The sequence below is a fragment of the Triticum dicoccoides genome, chromosome 7B (genome assembly GCF_002162155.2).
Source record: "Triticum dicoccoides isolate Atlit2015 ecotype Zavitan chromosome 7B, WEW_v2.0, whole genome shotgun sequence".
NCBI lineage: Eukaryota > Viridiplantae > Streptophyta > Magnoliopsida > Poales > Poaceae > Triticum > Triticum dicoccoides.
In genome coordinates, this window is record NC_041393.1 from 590,330,976 (window position 1) to 590,336,929 (window position 5,954).

At 42.7% G+C, this 5,954-nt stretch overlaps 1 long non-coding RNA gene across 1 annotated transcript; it reads left to right on the forward strand.

Moving 5' to 3' along the window:
- Window positions 1-357: 357 nt before the first annotated feature.
- LOC119340854 lies at window positions 358-2,707 on the forward strand. The gene is made up of 5 exons (XR_005164718.1): window positions 358-687; window positions 949-1,163; window positions 1,258-1,868; window positions 2,012-2,095; window positions 2,464-2,707. It is a non-coding gene; the product is annotated as an uncharacterized LOC119340854 (long non-coding RNA).
- Window positions 2,708-5,954: the final 3,247 nt, after the last annotated feature.

A 5,954-nucleotide genomic window follows, 5' to 3' on the forward strand; every position in this document is an offset into this window, starting at 1 on the left:
CAACTGGTGGGGCCGGGGTGTGCCTTCCATATTTTTTTTATCTCCCTCCGTGTTTTGAAGTGATGGGGCTGGGATGTTTCCTTTTCTATCTCTAATCCTGGCTTATTTAAAATGGAAAGTTTACTTCATACCTCTTGTCGGAAATCGCTCGTCGCAACGAGCGCGCGCGGAATAGCGTACAAAAGAGCCTAATTCCTGTCCTCACAGCGATTTGCATTTTTGTCCATCCGTTTTTGCTATCTGGGAGTTTCTGGCCGTCGGATCTTTGTATAAAACAATCTGTCTCGCATGTGGTTAATACTGGGCCTACTGTACTTTGGGGCAGCTGCTCCACAAGCCGAAACGGTGGTCCGTAGGTCGGCCCACTCCCGGTGATTGTTCGTCTCCTCCCGTTCGATTTCCACCCCATCTCTTCTCTCTTTTTCACCCACGACACAGGCGGCGCAGCCAGAGGAGGAACGGATCCAGCCGAGGCACCACGAGGGGATCTAGCGGAGGCGCTCCAGCCTAGGCTCCACGAGGGGACACCGATGCGGGCGAGGGATCCACGGCGAGCGCACGCTGCAGGTGGCTACAGGCGAAAGGCGCGCTGCGGGTGGGTCAAGCACTCAAGGACCCTTCGATCCAGACGACGCGGCCGATTTTGCTGCAAGGGAAAGGGTGGCGATGCAATCAATGGCGTATAAGGTACTTCGATGCCCCCTTCCGATCTCGCCCTTTCTAAATGTAGTGGACGACCCTTTCCTGGTTGCCTACCTCTTCTCCCTGTTTTCTGATGCTACTTCATGCCCCACTCTATTTGATCCTCTTCTTTTCCTCCGGCACGCTGACACCATGCTTGATGCCCATGTTCCCTATAAGGCTTGCAGACATTTTGGTTTCTTCTTCACCCAGTTTCCTTGGACTTCATAGGTGCTAATCTCTATTTTTTTATGTGACTGTCTTAAGATCGTGGTGGCAGAGATGACGGGCGGCAAAGCAATGTCGACGGTGGCGGTGGGCAACGAGGAGGAGTATGAGGCTGTGGAGGAGGCCGGGGATAGAAGAAGACATGAGCGCCAATGAAGTGTCCACCACCGCAGCACTACTTCACCCCCCGGCTGCAATGTCTCCAATCTACATCGTAGTACGGTGGCGCATCCTCCATAATGGCAAGCGATCCTGTAAGAAACTAAAAGCACATTCCTTAATCCTATCCTAAAACATGAACTGCATGCCCTGTGAGATGCATAATCTAATCAATTGCGTATTTCCTAGGTTCAACAGCTTGCTGGTCAAGGTCAACTATGTGATCTTTGGGATCCCATGCATGCCAACCGTGAATCAAGGAACATGCTTGGAAATGTTACCTGCAACTGATCAGCATCTGTTAGATGATGTCAATGGGCTAAAACACTTGACCCGTTGACCTTGATTTCATTGAACAAGTGAGACTTCGTCCTGAATTGTCGTGTTGGATGTTTCAAGTGTTAATACATGATTTAATTGCTATTCAGTCAGCTATATCTATGATTGTGATAATCTGGATTCTTGAATGAGATGTCCTATACAAAATAAGCTATGAAAGAGAAAGCAACTACTGCAGTTTTCTAATAGTCACCCCGATCTGTTGGTTCACACCAAGGTGTATATAAAACAGAGACTACACAGTTGGATTTGTGATGTTTCATACAGCAGTTGTGCTAGAAAATGTACCGCTGCAGGTCATTGGTGCTTTTGACCGCCGGGACTTGCACTTCTGAACGTTTTTAGTCGTCTGATCAAAAGCATTGGAATGGGCAGCTGCTCCCGCAACAAAACTGGAGACATTTGGTTATTCTACTGAACCAAACGTCGGGCGCGGCATTTGCATGTAAATAATTTACTTGGTAATATTTCTCTTTCTAAGATCAGAAGTGTGTGCTTACATTAGGAGAAAATATGTTTGTAGCTTTACTCTAGATAAAGCAATCTCACATGAAGTTTCCCCATTTGTCTAATTACAAACTCCAATAACATTCCTTGAAAATAGTGTGCAGCAATTGGATTGAAATTGGGACAAGGAAAAGAGATATCTGCTGAGAAGCCATATATTTTAGCTGTCTGAGAAGTTGAGGTAATATATATGCATCTTCTTCCAGTTAAGTTATTTTTTTTATGCTGGTTCTACTTGCTTTAGATAATTTCTCGATGAACTTTCGGCACAATTTTTAAAAGACAGTAAAAATGATGCATGAAAATTTTCAATGTGAAAAATAAAGACAGTATGAACATGAAGAACTATCACAAAAAATTGTACGCCAGGGAGATGGAAAACATGCTGCTCCTTTATATCCAGTTTCTCCATGGTGAATTCCTATCTGTCTAGATTTACCATGTCCTGATCATAGACCTGTACCAATTTTATTCACTTATGCATTTTATTTCACTGTGGTTAATTTGTACAGAACAACGCTGATGTGTTCTATAAATGATTTTCTTCAGATTTATAGTTTTTGAAGATTTGGTCTGTTCCACCTGATAGGAGCTATTGTTTGAATGCATCAAGTCTTGGATTGAGCAAGTGAAGTTATTCTAAATATTACCAGTTGTGCACGACCGAGCGTATATTACAATCAGTTTTGCTAAGTCTCAGTCGACTTAGACTTCGTTATGTCTTAGTCAGACAATGTTATATTCCTTTGATCTTGAATGGAGATTCGTACAAAAAATTATTTTCAGTTTTAGTTTTGCTAAGTCTCAGTCGACTTAGACTTCGTTATGTCTCAATCGTTCATATGTTCCTTTGATCTTGCATGGAGATTCATACAAAAATACTTTTCAGTTTTTCTTTTTTCTTTTTATATACTATAACCAAGTCTCAGTCAAGTGTAGTATATATGAAGAAAATTGAAAAAACTAAAAAAGAAAAATCCTTGTACGAATCCAAGATCAACGGAATATAGCATCAACTGAGACATAACGAAGTCTCAGTCGACTGAGACTTAGCAAAACTATTATAATCTATACTTTCTCCATATTTTCATCAGCTTGCAACTCTACCATGATCAAGACCTTTGTTGCCTACAGTTGAAGAATGCTAAGTCCGATGCTTGCATATCCAACACACTATGTACCACAAGCTCGCGGCTCTCCTTGAGTACTGCCACATGGCATCACCTTCAAACATAGATTTGCAGAACCATCAAGTGATAAACTGCTAATTAGACCCTTTATAAAAAAAAATGTCCCCGAGCTGCCATAACAACCAACCAAAGATAAGTCATATAATTACATAAGTGGCTTATGTTTTCATGTTTATTAACACTAAGAGAGATTGTTCCAGGATGATTGTGCATCGCATGTGGAGTTGTCTAACATTACAATATTGTTTGTGATGCAGCTAAAACTCTTATGAGATTAGAACGCAGTTATGATCTTAGGGTTTGGTAACTAATATATATTCGTTGTATTGCCCTCTTAAGAACAAGTACCACTACTCTATATTATAAATCAAAGAAGTGATTCGTAACTTGCAAGTATCAAGCCTCCTATGAACAAGTACCAATACTTTATATTGTAAATCAAGGAAGGTCTTTGTAACTTCCATGCATCAAGCCACCATCTATTTAAAGAAATTCTGATAATTCTATTGAAACAAAGGACGGGCGCGGCAACGCGCGCCATCATGATCTAGTGTATATATATATAGAGAGAGAGATTTGTGCGAGTGTGACATGCCCTTGAGTTGCTTATGTTTTGCCGAAATGTCGATTTATTTCCGTTTCGGTAAATTTCGAGCAAACTCAATATGTCCTATTTTTAGGCAAGGTCATGCCAAAATTTTATATGACTCTGAAGCATGCATGCATTATTTATTTTATAACCCTTTTGCTTGTTATACCGTGTAGTCGGTCATGAAGGTGAGTGGATGGAAGGTGGAGCGGTACATGCAATCTGCGGTGATGGACATGTATGCAAATAATCGGACTAGGATTAGATGTCCGTGTGCAAGATGCAAGGAAGGAGTCCTTATGGACCCTTTTGATCGTGGCACTTTGAAGGTGCACCTGCTGATGAATGGTTTCATGGATGGCTATACTCAGTGGATAAGTGAAGATGATGATGATGATGATGAGGACGTCCACATGGCCGGGAATAATGACATGGGGCTAGACGAAGAGATGACCGATCGACACGAAGACGATGGCGCCGGACATGGCGGCGGGGAAGAGTCCGGAAATGACGGCGGTGGAGAAGATTCCGGACACGGCGAAGAAGAGTCCGGACATGGCGGAGAAGAGGTGGCGGTCACGCCGCAGTCTTCGACGCTACTAAGTGCAGTCGTGCAGGACCCTCATGTACAAGACCTCCTTCACAAGAGTACGAACAGCGAGAGAGCTGCTTCTAGAGAGGAGGCCAAGCTGGCGCAACTTGAAGTAGACTCGAGGACTCCATTGTATGACGGTTGCGATCCCGAGGTGACCCGCTTGAGTTTCACGCTCGAACTTCTAAAGACGAAGGCCAAAAACAAATAGACAGACAAAAGCCTCAATGAGCATTTGAAGTATCTACATAATAAAGTTCTTCCCGCGGGGAACCTGTGTCCTACTAGTGTCGAGGAGGCCAAGAAAATTGTTTGCCCTTTTGATTTGCCACACATTAGTTACCACGCATGCATCAACGATTGCATCATTTATTGGGGGGAGCACGCGAAAAAAAACAGTTGTCCAATGTGCAATGCTTCTCGATACAAGAAGGTAGGTGCTATGTCTTGAGCTAGCATTGGTTTTCCCCGAAGAGGAGAGGGTGATGCAGCAAGTGTAGCATAAGTATTTCCCACAGTTTTGAGAACCAAGATATCAATCCAGTAGGAGGCTCCTCAAAAGTCTCACGCACCTACACAAACAAACTGAGAACTCGCAACCAACGTAACAAAGGGGTTGTCAATCCCTTCACGGCCACTTGCGAAAGTGAGATCTGATAGAGATAGTATGATAAGATAAATATATTTTTGGTATTTTATAATATAGATGCAAAAAGTAAAGATGCAAATAAAAGTAGATTGAAAGCAAATATGATAAGAGATAGACCCGGGGGCCATAGGTTTCACTAGAGGCTTCTCTCAAGATAGCATAAGTATTACGGTGGGTGAACAAATTACTATCGAGCAATTGATAGAAAAGCACATAGTTATGAGATTATCTAGGCATGATCATGTATATAGGCATCACGTCCATAACAAGTAGACCGACTCCTGCCTGCATCTACTACTATTACTCCACACATCGATCGACTCCTGCCTGCATCTAGAGTATTAAGTTCATAAGAACATAGTAACGCATTAAGCAAGATGACATGATGTAGAGGGAAAAACTCATGCAATATGATATAAACCCCATCTTGTTATCCTCGATGGCAACAATACAATACGTGTCTTGCAACCCTTTCTGTCACTGGGTAAGAACACCGCAAGATTGAACCCAAAGCTAAGCACTTCTCCCATAGCAAGAAAGATCAATCTAGTAGGCCAAACCAAACTGATAATTCGAAGAGACTTGCAAAGATAACTCAATCGTACATAAAAAAATTCAAAGAAGATTCAATTATTATCCATAGGTAAATCTGATTATAAACCCACAATTCATCGGATCTCGACAAACACACCGAAAAAGAGATTACATCGAATAGATCTCCACAAGAGAGGGGGAGAACATTGTATTGAGATCCAAAAAGAGAGAAGAAGCCATCTAGCTAATAACTATGGACCCGTAGGTCTGTGGTAAACTACTCACAACTCATAGGAGGGGCAAGGATGTTGATGTAGAAGCCCTCTGTGGTCGATTTCCCCTCCGGCAGAGTGCCGGCGAAGGCTCCAAGATGGGATCTCGCGGATACAGAAGGTTACAGCGGTGGAAATTGTGTTTCGTGATGCTCCTGGATGTTTTCGGGGTACGTAGGTATATATAGGAAGAAGAAGTATGTCGGTGGCCGCC